Source organism: Bactrocera tryoni, unplaced genomic scaffold (genome assembly GCF_016617805.1).
Source record: "Bactrocera tryoni isolate S06 unplaced genomic scaffold, CSIRO_BtryS06_freeze2 scaffold_25, whole genome shotgun sequence".
NCBI lineage: Eukaryota > Metazoa > Arthropoda > Insecta > Diptera > Tephritidae > Bactrocera > Bactrocera tryoni.
This window is the reverse complement of record NW_024395977.1, coordinates 11,425,285-11,439,795: the sequence shown is the minus strand read 5'-3', so window position 1 is coordinate 11,439,795 and position 14,511 is coordinate 11,425,285. Positions and strand designations below refer to the sequence as shown.

At 40.3% G+C, this 14,511-nt stretch overlaps 1 pseudogene; it reads right to left on the bottom strand.

The window, feature by feature from the left end:
- Positions 1-3,771: 3,771 nt before the first annotated feature.
- On the bottom strand, positions 3,772-14,148 carry LOC120780723 (annotated as a pseudogene).
- Between the last annotated feature and the right edge of the window lie 363 nt (positions 14,149-14,511).

The following is a 14,511-nucleotide window of genomic DNA, read 5'->3' as shown; positions in this document are numbered from 1 at the left end:
TCCATGAGAAGGTCAAGTTCGAAGATGCGCAAAATCGGCCCACTGCCACGCCCACAAAATGGCGAAAACCGAAAACTTATAAAATGTCATAACTAAGCCATAAAAAAAGATATTAAAATGAAATTTGGCACAAAGGATCGCATTAGGGAGGGGCATATTTGGACGTAATTTTTTTGGAATAGTGGGCGTGGCCCCTGCCCCTACTAAGTTTTTTGTACATATCTCGGAAACTACTGTAGCTATGTGAACCAAACTCTACAGAGTCGTTTCCTTCAGGCATTTCCATATACAGTTCAAAAATGGAAGAAATCATAATAACCACGCCCACCTCCCATACAAAGGTTATGTTGAAAATCACTAAAAGTGCGTTAACCGACTAACAAAAAACGTAAGAAACACTAAATTTTACGGAAAAAGTGGCCGAAGGAAGCTGCACCCAGCCTTTGAAAATTGAAAAGGGGCGTGGCGTCGCCCACTTATGGACCAAAAACCATATCTCAGGAACTACTTCACCGATTTCAATGAAATTCGGTATATAATATTTTCTTAACACCCTGATGACATGTACGAAATATGGGTGAAATCGGTTCACAACCACGGCTTCTTCCAACATAACGCTATTTTGAATTCCATCTGATGCCTTCTCTGTATAATATATACATTAGGAACCAATGATGATAGCGGAATAAAACTTTACACAAATACGGTATTTGAAAAATATGTAAATGACGGGTAATAAAATCTCGATTATAACTTTATCATGCGAGAGTATAAAATGTTCGGTGAGATAGAAGTTTGTAGGTAAATTTCAAAGCATTTTAGTGATAGTGAATTTGTTTACTTTTTTCTCGAGGTTAATTATTTGGTTGTATCTTCATCAACAGTACTTAAACTCCAGAGGTAATTTCTTCGTGTGGTTTGACGATATCCCATTCTTCTTCTTTACTGGCCAAGACACAGCTTACGCGGTTAACGCAGAGTTAAGAACAGCGGTCCAGTCGTTTCTTTTTTTCGCAATTTGGAGCCCATTCGAGATAGCAAGTGCAGTCAGGTCCATATCTACCTGAATAAAGAAGGACTTATAGAGTTTCGCCTTTGTTTTCGAGAGAGGACTTTACTTCTCAATTGCGTACGGTTGTTGAGGACAATTATATCAATATCAGCGGCGTACGCCCTCAGCTATACACTCTTATCGAAGATTGTATCTTCTGTATTTCGCTATAAGCTACACGAAAGGGAGTCACGTTATCTATAAGCTCGCTTGGTATCGAACGGCTGGGGCAGATCCTTCCCGATCCTGACGGAGCTCAAATTACTTCCTTTAATATTGGTGAGTTTTTTTTTATTCTCAATTTGTAAACAAAATTGTGAACATAATTTGTATGTTCGGTAGGCAATATTTATTGAAAGTCAGTCATTCAATCAATTAGTTATAGATTAACTTGCTTACAGGTTGGGTACAGAGACAAGAAAAATAGAGAAAATATGCAGGAAAATACGTAATACTACAAATTTAAAATTAAATGAAGTTGATGATAATGTTGATAATAATTCACTTCATTTGCGAAGCTCGTTCAAATATACATTGGTTGAAATATCGCCTAGTTTTGATTGGTTCCATGAACTTGGTTTATAAGCATTGTTTAGCTAAGCATTTTGCTTAAGAGCCTACATTGCGTAAAACAAATTCCTTTACTATGTGAAGTCATAATGATATAGTCCATATTCCACTATTAACGCAAAATGATTTCTTTAATTCATAATATGACGGCCTCGTATCAAATAATGGAATCATAAAGAAAGAGTCCAAAAACTATTTCGACAATATTCGAAGCTATGTTCGGCCTATGCTATGGATAATTGGGAAGCTAATATTTCTGACACAGTTTTAAGAGGAATTTATCATTTAAAAATTCTCGACATATTTTATCACAGAGCAGGACCCATGGTCACAAGTTGCGACACTAATCAAATACAATTTACGATGCTTTAGACGGTAATTTTGTACAATTCCTTTAGCCGTGATACAGATATTCGTATACTACGAAGATATAGTTATGCAACTCGAACTAATGTTTAGTTAAATAGAAAGCCCGAATGGACTTTACAAAGTGAAGTTAAATTCTATAATAATATTTGATGATGTTATATGTGAGAAACAAAATAACGTTATTTTTGTATGTGAAGACATAAATAAATAAATATTTAATACGTGACAATGCTATAATTATGCTTAAACAAGATGCATTGAATATAAAGCATTTATACAATGATCTTGTAATTAGTGATATTTCATTTCCGAAATTTCTAAATTTATGGAGCAAACAAAACTTGTAAATGAAATTGTAAATGAAATGAAACAAAAAAACAAGTAAGGAAGGGCTAAGTTCGGGTGTCACCGAACATTTTATACTCTCGCATGATAAATTGATAATCGAGATTTCATTATCCGTCATTTACATATTTTTTTATTTTGCTGTAAAATTAATTAGATTAGATCAATTTGTGTACTTTGAGTATTGAATTGTATTTTCATTTCCTAATGTATATATTATACAGAGAAGGCATCAGATGGAATTCAAAATAGCGTTATATTGGAAGAAGGCGTGGTTGTTAACCGATTTCACCCATATTTCGTACATGTTATCAGGGTGTTAAGAAAATATTATATACCGAATTTCATTGTAATCGGTCTAGAAGTTCCTGAGATATGGTTTTGGTCCATAAGTGGGCGACGCCACGCCCATTTTCGATTTTTAAAAAAGCCTGGGTGCAGCTTCCTTCTGCCATTTCTTCTGTAAAATTTAGTGTTTCTGACGTTTTTTGGTAGTCTTTTAGTGATTTTCAACATAACCTTTGTATGGGAGGTGGGCGTGGTTATTATTCGATTTCTTCCATTTTTGAACTGTATATGGAAATGCCTACAGGAAACGACTCTGTAGAGCTTGGTTCACATAGCTACAAGAGTTTGCTAGATATGTACAAAAAACTTAGTAGGGAGCGGAGCCACGCCCACTTTTCCAAAAAAATTACGTCCAAATATGCCCCTCCCTAATGCGATCCTTTGTGCCAAATTTCACTTTAATATCTTTATTTATGGCTTAGTTATGACACTTTATAGGTTTTCGGTTTTCGCCATTTTGTGGGCGTGGCAGTTGGCCGATTTTGCCCATCTTCGAACTTAACCTTTTTATGGAGCCAAGAAATACGTGTACCAAGTTTCATCATGATATCTCAATTTTTACTCAAGTTACAGCTTGCACGGTCGGACGGACAGACGGACGGACGGACAGACAGACATCCGGATTTCAACTCTACTCGTCACCCTGATCACTTTGATATATATAACCCTATATCTGACTCTTTTAGTTTTGGAACTTACAAACAACCGTTATGTGAACAAAACTATAATACTCTCCTTAGCAACTTTGTTGCGAGAGTATAATTACATAATAATACAGGAGAAATATCGTGTTGTTGAAAATGACGATGTCAGTTATACTAATAATAAATATTTATCTAATAGCCCTGACAGATGGCAGCGTTAAACCGGATTAACTGCATTTTCCGGGATTAATTCAGGAGTTACCACAGCCAACTCCGTTGCTGAATCCAAACATAACTCTCAAAATTTTAGGGAGTTTGTGGGATTTTCGTTGGTAACATTGTTAATAATTGACAGCCGTTTTACGTTTAAATGTAAACAAAGTTATTTTGAAAAGCGACGGTTAAAGATAAAAAGTAAGTAATTTTAGTATTTTGCATTGACTTCTAAACGAAAATTATTATCTTTGTTTTAATTTCATGGCCATCGCCACCATGTCCGCTGCCATCACAATCATGTCCGATGCCATCACCATCATGTTCGCTGCCACCTTCGTTGCCGTCATCATCACCATCACCTTCATCTGCAACAAGAAAACGTAATTTTAGCGCCGAGTTGTTAAAGGTTTTAAATAAACAAACTGACATATTGGAAAGGGTTGCGGATGAAACAAAGCACGTTTCAAAGGAAACAATTCAGGCTGTTCGACAGCACAAGAATTTGTCCGAAAGATTTTTAACCCTTATGGAGAAAATCGCAAAGAAACTTTAAGTTTAAAATAATTTTATCGTTTTTTCTAGTCCTAAACCATTATTTAATGAAATGTTTTGTTATTTTCTAGTCTTAAAACATTATATAATGTAACAAAAAATGAATTTAAATAAAAAAATGATCTCTTTAAAAAATGGATGTTTGTAATTAAGTGTACTAATATTTGTTTTTTGCTATTCTATACATCTATACTCACGAAAACTCAGAGCTGTTGCATTTATAATAGCCGATGCTGTTACATCATTTTCCCCAGCTCTTGTAGTGTGATGTGGTTGAATTTCTGTAATTATTTCTGCAGCATCTTGGATCCACGAAGAAGGAATTTCATCATTTTCAATTTTTAGAAAATTGTGCAAAATGCAGCATGTATGTATAGTAACGTTAACGTTTTTTGGAGCTACCGGTAAACCTCTGCCAATTTTTCTAAATCGAGCTTTTAGTTGACCGAAAGCATTCTCTATAACTCTGCGACATTTGAATAAACGATAGTTAAATGTTTTTTTCTAACACTGGTTGATTTGGTGAGTATGGAAAAGGCTTCATCATGTAACGCGACAATCGAAAGGCTGAATCGCCTATAAGTAATACGGGGAAGTTAACATCTCCAATCATTTTGATGCTCTGAGCAAAAATATCAGCGGTTTCATGAAATTTCTTTAAGGAACTACCTTCAAAAATGTAAGAATCATTATTTCTTCCAGTTGAGCCAACATGTATAAATATGTAAATTTTGATCTATAAAATAGTGAAAGGATTTATATAAATATTTCCAATAAGTATATGAAATTTACCTATAGTCGCAACTTGCCAGCAAAACAACCGAGTACCACCCCTTATTATTATAATAATGGATCGCATTTTCCTTTTTCGGCTGAACCTCAATGTGGCAGCCATCTATTGCTCCAAAACATTGCGGAAGAGCAAGGTGTGCAAAACCTTGTACATTTCGCTCTACTCCTTCTGTGCTTAGGGGATATGAATTGATGCAATCCGATAAATTTGTGCACACAGCTTTGCAAAAATCCACAACTATTTCCCCAACTGGGGTGCGTCCTACGCCAAATAAACTTGCTACAGTTCTGTATTCCGCTGAAGAACCTAACGCATACAACGCAATAGCTACTCTTTTCTGAAGTGGAATGCAACGTCGCATGTTGTTGTTGGACTTTCCGATTTCCTTAACCTTTTCACATACTTTGTGAAAAGCTTCTTTATTTACACGAAAGTTTTCTTTAAATCGGATGTCATCCATCTTTTTGACATCGTACTCCCAAAAAGTGCCATTGCGGTCCTTTTATTAATAACATACATATATAAATGAGGGGTATAAAATATTAATATTCAATATACAATATATTAAACTTACAAATTTCCAGGCGCTTCTTTCCCTTATTTCTCAAGACGCCACTTTGGTACTAGTTTCCAGTATCGCTTCATCAATTTAATCTTTTGAAGCAGTTTTAATAGTAATGTATTTATACTTTTGTTTAACAAATTGTGGTTTTGCACCATCTGTGCGGCTAACAATTGCAATGCTTGTCTTCTATCCATTTTTGTTTTATAAAATTGAAAATGTTATTAATATGCCAATCAACTCTTCGCTAACTCGCATCGCTGGTGTCCGTCACCTATAAATTTGGATCTGATTAAGTGCGCAATTAATCAGGGTTAACGCTGTCGTCTGTCAAGGCTTAATATGAACTGGTGGTATTAACTTGCATATGTGAATCTATGCGACGGCTTGGTCTTTAAAGATGTTATCAAAACTTTTAATGCCCAAAGCAAATAAATGCATATGTATGTATATAAATATATAACTTAACAAACCTATATTAATTATAATATTTAAGTAATAAAGAAATATGACTTTATTATACATTTCAACAGATTTATCGGAATTAATCATGAAATATGTCAAATTGCTGTACATATATACTTATGTAGAATATCTAAGTATAAATGATATCCATAGCCGTTTGCACATTGTAAATATGCGAATCTGTAAACGTACTTTGAAATTAGCATCACTTTTCTCATTTAACACTGAAAATGCTCAATTCTGCTATTTTCGACCCCTTCATGTTAAATGTGGGTGAAATCCGCTAGTAATATTTTTATGGTGGAATCCACAATAGAAAACAGTACCCCTCCAAAAAATTAAATATCGTAAATTTGGCAACGCGGTGAACGTTCTCTATAATACAAGTTCTCTGGACAATGCTTTTGTGGTTATAGCCGAGTTAACAGCAGTGCGCCAGTCGTTTTTTCTTTTCGCAATATGGCGCTAATTGGAGATTTCAAGCGAAGCCAGATCTTTCTCCGCCAAGTTTCGTTACATTAATTTTCAACCATGCACGTTAAATAGTAAAAAGCCAGAAATTCTTAATGGTAACAGATTTTCCTTACTGAGCAAAGACCCTAACGACGATGCAAAGGGTACCACCACAGCCGTGAATGCCAAGCCCCCTCCAATCTATTTGCGTGAGCGTAGCTCAAATGCGCTTTTTCCCAAAATAAGCAATATAATAGACACAAACAATTTTCACATTGTGCCCCTAAAAAAAGGTAGCATAGACGAAAAAAAATCACACATACTCTGAAAAAAGTTTCATGGATATTGTAAAATTCTTATCAAATAACTGATAAGAAGTTGGTCGCCTTGTCGTGGCGAAGGGGCTTAATTAAGATTAAAGTGTGCATCCCAAAGGAAACGCACTTTAATCTTACGAACTAAGAGGGACACCTCATAATTCCCACAATAGTGATATGGATGAATAAACCCTAAGTTTTACGCCCATCTCCTATTGTGGAAGTATGAGGATACCCGCACCAACACCACCCTAAGCCAAGGTGTCAAGGTACCCGTGCCGAGGGCTGAATGGTCAGCGGGGGGTAATAAATAGCTGATCGCGAACGGTCCCCTCCGATGCCCGGGCGAGGTCGGAGGTATAAAAGCCTTCTCTCCGCATACCGACTCTGTGCACGAGTGACCAACCCTTTCCGGCTAACTCGTGTGACCAAAAATGAACGAGAACAAACACTACAACAACCAAATTGACGACAACAGCGACGACTAATCACATGAACTACAGGATTCCTATTACCGAATACGAAGAAGACGAACTACTCGCCTCCAGCCAGGAGACCAGTAAGAGTACTGCCGGACATACCAACCAAAGTATACCGGTAGATACAGCAGTGAAAACAGCAGCCTTAAGGGAGGAAGCGTCCACCTCCAAAGATGCCATGAGCACCAACCAAAGTGCACTGGCGGCTAAAGGAGAAATCAGAAAGAAACGTAAGAAATCCCAGAACCAGCTGAGGAAAAACCGGTACCAGAGGGCAGTCTTCATATTAGGGAAGATAGCCAAAGACCAGGCAGCCGGTACCTCAGTTGATGAGGCAGAAACAAAGCGCCTATGAAAGCTACCTGAAGAGGAAACAATCAGAACCTCTAAAAGAGAACAAACAGGACGGCACTTCACAAAAAAGGAATCGATCTACTACAGAAACACCAGAAACTCTGCCTAAAAAACTGAGGTGGAGTGAAGCCGAGCACAGTAGCGCAACAGCGGCGAGGCATTTCTGCGATGTAGCAATGGATAGCCTGCAAGTGGCCATCATAGATGGTAACTCCTCCTCTCCGAGCACGGTACAGGAAAGATGGGTGGAGATCGACGTCAGATTGTCGAGTATGGTGCAAAGCTATATACTCGACAATCCTGCGGATCCTCACCCGAAGTTCGACTCCTTTGAGACCCTCAGGGGCTACAGGGCCATCAAGTGCGCGGACCAGGTCTCGCTGGATTTCCTGACAGGTAGTGACATTCCAAAGAGACCTCATGCTCGTATTTTGCTAACCCCACTAGAGGAGCCAGGCGAAAAACTCCTGAGGTGTATTAAGCTGCAAAACAAATCTATACCTGGTATAGATGAGTGGCAGCTGATCAAGGAGGAAAAACCAAATAAAGCAAGCAGACCAATACTGGTGGCCATTTGCGAAAAATCCATTGAGGCTCTCAAGAAAACTGACTAGAAAATCAGCTTCGGAATTCGTAAGTCCAGGTTAAAAATCTTCCAAGGCGACAAAACGGCTGACGAAGACGACACGGAAGAGGTCGACGACGCCAGGTAGTTGCTAAGGAATGTGGGCATCGAAGAAACCCGAGATGCTACAGCGAATCTGACAACCCTCATGAACGAGGGGGGCATCGACATCAGCATAATACAGGAGCCCTGGGTCAGAGAAGATACCATTAAAGGTCTAAACAGCAGCAACTTTAATCTGTTTTACACACGGAACAAAGGTAAACCTAGGGCATGCATTCTTATCAATAAAAGTATAAATACATTTCTTTGTCCTAATTACAGCACAGCAGACATCATAGTGGTAAAGGTGGAACAGAAGGAAAAGCCCTTCTTCTTGGTCTCGGCCTACTTGGCCCTTGACGAAGTTATACCACCGGCCCCGCTCATCAGACTAGTAGAGGAGAACAGGAAAGAAGATGTCCTAACAGGGTGTGATGCGAACTCAAGGCACACCGTATGGGGAAGCTCCAGCATAAACACCAGAAGTGAGTCCCTCTTGCAGTATATTCTGAATAGTAATTTAAGTATATGCAACAAAGGCGATAAGCCAACTTTTATTTTCCCAAGATCTGATAGGTTTCCGGGGTGGGAGGAAGTACTTGACATCACGCTATCAACAGACACAGACAGTCTCGTTGTGGATAACTATCCGATGAGCCATGTCGGATCACTCCTGGATACTTTTCAGCATTCACGAGAAATACAGTGCTTCTCTCACATACCGGAACCCCGGAAGAACAGCATGGGAAAAATTCACCAGTATAGCAACAAAATGCCTCGAAAAGAGGGGCAATAAGAGTATCAGAATTCCTCAGGAACTAGATTCAGAAGTAGAGAAGTTGGAAAAAATCTTAACCACAACTTTCAATAAATCTACTCCGCTAACAGTTTCGAAAAAGAGAAAGTATCTTCCTTGGTGGAACAGTAAACTCAAGAATTTGAGAACACAACTAAGGAAAGCTTTCAATGAGAGTTTTAGAACCAAAATCTGGCAGCCATATAAAGATATTATGAAAAGATACAAAAAAGCAGTCAGAAAAGCTAAAAACGACTCATGGCGATCTTTCTGCACATCGTTAGAAAGTTGCAGAGAAACCGCTAGGCTGAGAAAAAAGCTATTCAAAGATCATATTAATACTGCCTACATTAGGACGGGGGGAAGTGATTGGACCTCCTCGGCAAAAGAGGTACTAATTACAACGCACTTCCCCGGGAGTCAGCAAACACCTTCAACGAGGGTTCAACCAGAACCACCGTTTAACGCACCTGATTATTAAAGCCAAATAGTAGACAAAAGTAAAATCAAATATGCCATAAACAGTTTTGCAAGCCTTAAAGCGGCAGGTCCTGACGGGATTATGCTCATAACGCTGCAAAAACTTGCAGAACCAATGGTTCAAAAGCTTGAAAATATATACAAAGCCAATATTCAACTATCCTACATCCCAAGGAGTTGGAAAAGAAGTAAAGTTGTGTTCCTTCCAAAACCAGGCAGAAGAACACACGAGAATGCCAAGGATTTTAGACCTGTAAGCCTTACCTTCTTTATGCTGATAAGGGTAATTGAAAAATCACTACACCACAAACAATACACCATGGCTGCCTTCTAGACATAGAGGGCGCCTTCAATAACATAGAAGTAAATGCTATAATTAATTCTCTGGCACATGGCATGGATGACACTGTGTGCAGATGGATACGATCGATGCTTGAGAATAGGAAGATTATAGCTTCAAACGGCGCTCCAACACAAACAAGAGGGACGCCTCAAGGGGGGGTCCTCTCTCCGCTTCTATGTAGCGCTGAACGAAATACTCTTCCAAATAAACGGAGGAGGAGTGAAAGCAGTAGCGTATGCAGACGATATAGTGTTGTTGGTATCAGGCATGTTTCCTTCAACAGTCAGCGAGATTATGGAAAGAGCACTTCGAAGGTTAAACCTATGGGCTAAAAACAATGGACTAGGAGTTAACCCGAAATACCTCAGTTTCAACTTCCGGTACTAAACGGTACAACACTCACTCTATTCTTTACAGCTAAATACTTGGGGGTGGAGATTGACACCAAACTGTCCTGGAAAATAAATATAGAAAAACGAATAAACAAAGCATACATGGCCTACTATACTTGTAAGAGAATTGTCAACAAGAATTGGGGACTCAATCCAAGTATAATCATGCGGATGTATACGGCTGTCATAATACTTACTTACATACTTACATATTGAACTTTGGTATGGTGGCCAGCGTTAAACAAACAATACAACATAAACAAAAATTAAATGGTATACAAAGAGCAGCATGTGCGGGTGTTACTGGTGCAATCAGGTCATGTCCGACTGATGCGCTCAATGTTATCCTGCATTAACAACGAATGGACATTTTTATTCACAAAATAGCAGCTATTGCGGCGATAAGAATAAAAGAGTTGGGAGGTTGGAATCAGCAAAACTACACGGACATAGTGTAATCCTAAACAAGCTCACCATTAATAAATCAGACTACATTCCCCCAAAGCTGGATTTAAATAGACACTTCCAGGTGAGGATACCATCTAGACGGGAATGGAGAAGAGGTTCAATAGGAGAGGAGGATACCATCTCAGTCTATACCGACGGGGCCAAAATGGACTGCGGAGTAGGCACGGGGGTATTCTCCGCTGATCTAGGCATATCTCTTTCTATACGTCTACCGAACACGGCTAGCATCTTCCAAGCAGAAGTACTAGGCATAGAAAAAGCCTGCGAAGCTCTATTAGAAAGCCACGGGAATATAAATAAAGCAACTATATTAACGGATTGCCAGGCAGCGCTCCTGGCCTTGTCTTCACCCGTGACAATTTTCAGCGTAGTTAACCACTGCAAGAGAGCACTAAGCTGAATAAAAGACAAGCTCCAACCAGACTTGATCTGGGTTCCCGGCCACAGGAACATTTTCGGTAACGAAAAAGCAGACGAGTTGGCAAAGTCAGGAGCTTTCCTCAACGAATACGAGGCGGAGCTAATAGGATCGATCAAAGGAGAGATCAATAATCAATTTCAACAAGTTGCAAATAACAGGTGGAAAAACATTACAAAATGCGTCATAACTAAACAATTATGGCCAACATATGACAGGAAAAGAACCAACGACTTACTAAATAGGTCAAGAAAAAATATTTACACAGTAACAGCTACCACAACAGGGCACTGGCCATTTGGGGAACACGAATCCAAAATGGGTATGCCCTACAACGACATCTGCCGTGGCTGCGGAGTAGCAGGGAACAATGAAACAATCTTCCACTTTCTCTGCGAATGCCCAGCTCTAGCACAGATCCGACACAAAACACTTAGAATCCATCAAGCACCATACCTTGAATGGATTTACACTAAAAGCATATCGGACATAAGTAGTTTCTTCGAAACCTCAAAATGGTTTGAGAGAGAAAGTGAAACGTAATAGCAGATACAGGAGGTTCTACGAACAGTGTATCAAAATTGTACATCAAGTGCTAATTGAGCCCGATAGGACTGCACTCCTACCTACCTACCTACCTATCAAATAATAACAAGAATTCTTACTCTTACCAGCTGAAGAGCTCTAAAGGCCTAGTTAATGTTATAAAACGGATAGAGTCTTCGGTAGACTCTAACGACATTAAAAATGCAAGAATGCGGTTTTAGTATTAAATCAGCTGTAAATATTTTTAGCAGATATACATAAAGATATTTTTAGCAGATATAAAGTCCCACAACCAATGGCTAAAATAGAACTGATGCCAAATTCTAATGAACCAAAGAAAAACGAAACACATCCGATGTACAATCTAAAATATCTGCTCCATCGCAGAATATCTGTTGAGGTACCACATACAAGAAAAGGTCCAGTACAATGCACAAACTGGACACACGTAATCATTTTACACTGTATGCAGTGCCTGCGTGGTGTGTGGTGATTTACAGCCCACATCCAAATGTACTCATAAAAAATAGGATTTAAATAAAAAATTTAAATAATTGTGGGAAATCACAAAATTAAACTGTCTGTCGGAACTCAAACACGTCGTAGCCAAATGCTGAATATTCCGCCTAATGAAAATATTGAACTCCCCGTTGATATTTCAAAACCAGTAACTCTTAAAGACAATGTTACTCAAGGGCGCTATGCAAACGTGTGAAAGGCAATACTGCACAAATGCAATGGCCCCAAAACCAACCAAATGGGCGCGTTGAAACTATGATATTTAACCTTACCCAATGTATTACACAATTTATGTCTACAATGCGAAATATCATTCAAGAGATAATCATATTTTTTAAGTAAAAAATGAGTGTATTGAACATTTGTTTGTGGAATGCTAAGGGTGTTAACCAACATAAATTGGAAATTTTGAAGATTTCTGGATGAAAATAAAATTGATGTAATGCTATTGTCAGAAACTCATCTTACGAATAAAAATAATTTCTCTGTACCGGGTTTTAGACTCTATGTTACTAACCACTCCCTCTGCGAATGGTAGGCACCTTGCCGTGGTGCAGGGGCTTAAGTCGCAAGGCATACTCGGCACCCCCCAACCGGTGTGGGTGGTGTCAATTGGCACTGCCATCCTGCCTGGCATGCGTGCGGCAACTAAGAGCTACCACCTCCTAATACAAGATGTTATGCGACTCCCGTGCCCATTGGATGATTTGCAACCAGGATGTAAATTCGGCTGTATTTTAACGGAGCCTTCCCAACACCGGTCCGAATTGGGAAGTAACGGTGGCCTTACCGCGTCATGGGGCTCTGGCGCGGAGGATCTTTGAGTTCCCCTAAAAATACATAGACCCGATAGCTCACCTCATGGAGCCAAGATTAGCAACGACACAACAACAACTACCAAAAATACAACTACAACTACGACTAGGCAACGACCAACGTAGACAACAATGGACAACGGCAACAACAGCGGTACTGTTGAATGCAAGGGAGGCTCAGGGGCTAAACGCAAGTTCAGCTTCCTGGACGCCCTATCGCCTGATGAGCGAGCGTTGTTTGAGGAGCATGCCAGAGAAGATGATGATGACATGCCCTCATGCGACGGTGTTCAACAGGCAGCATCCACTGCATTCGCGAACAACGCAGCTGACCACTCCGCAACCCCTCAAAGCAGGATCAACTCAGACGCACGGTCAAAAGAAAGAGGAGGCGCAGGGGAATACTGCCACCTCTACCACCAGCAGGTCGTCCGGGTGAGAACGATGACCTTCGTAGGAAGGGTATGAGCGATGCGAAGGGAAGAACTCCTGAGGAAGGCGAAGGCTAGCGAGGAACAGGGTCAGAGGCGACAGTGCCTCACCGGCCTCGAAGGTGCCCGCATGGAAGCAGCCCAGATGACCCTGCATCACGCGGCGTCAGCATCCGCTGTAATCGCGAGCAGATTCTCGGCGGATAACCTGGGCATCCTGTTAATACAGGAGCCATGGGTCCACAGAGGAGAGGTTAGGGGCTTCAATGTGGACAGCAACAAGGTAATCTGGATCTATCCAGTGAGAGACCCCGAGCCAAGGGACGCCCCTGGTGGTCTAGAAAACTCTCGGAACTCAGATCAAAAGTACGTAAGCTCTTCAATAAAGCCAAGCGTACTAAGCCTAAGGAGATTAGGTTTGCAAAGCAGGAGAATTTCAGAAATTTCTGTGAGAACGTCTCCTCAACACCAGAAGCAGCTAGACTGCACAAAGCTCTGGCCAAGGGCAAGACGAACCCAGAATTAGCGATTAAAAAATGTGATGGTACTTATACGACCCGTACGGAGGAGAGATCTACGGCACTCCTACGAGAGCATTTTCCGGAGACAGTTGAGGTAGACCAGTGCCTACCTATCGTAGAGCACAAGCCGTCTCGCCTGGACTGGGTAGTTGCAAGGAAACTATTTACTCCGAACTCAGTCAGGTGGACCACGGCCTCGTTCGTCAAATTCAAGTCTCCGGGAGCGGTCGGCATCTTTCCGGCGCTTCCGCAACAAGGTGAGCAGATTCTACTTCCACACCTTGTACAGCTGATGAGAGATAGCCTGGCGCTGGTGGGAAGGAAAGACTACTCACTGGTTAAATCCTTTAGACCGATCAGTCTAACTTCCTTCCTGCTAAAGAGTATGGAAAAGATCTTGGACCAGGAAATAAGATCAAAGGCTCTTATAACTGCACCCCTGCATGCGAATCAACATGCGTACAGAGCAGGCAGATCGACTAACTCTGCCCTGTACCACCTAACCTCGGAGATACAGATTTCGCTAGATACCAGCGAGGTGACGATGTCCTAGACATCGAAGGTGCTTTGACAACACGTCTCACGGGAGCGTGACAA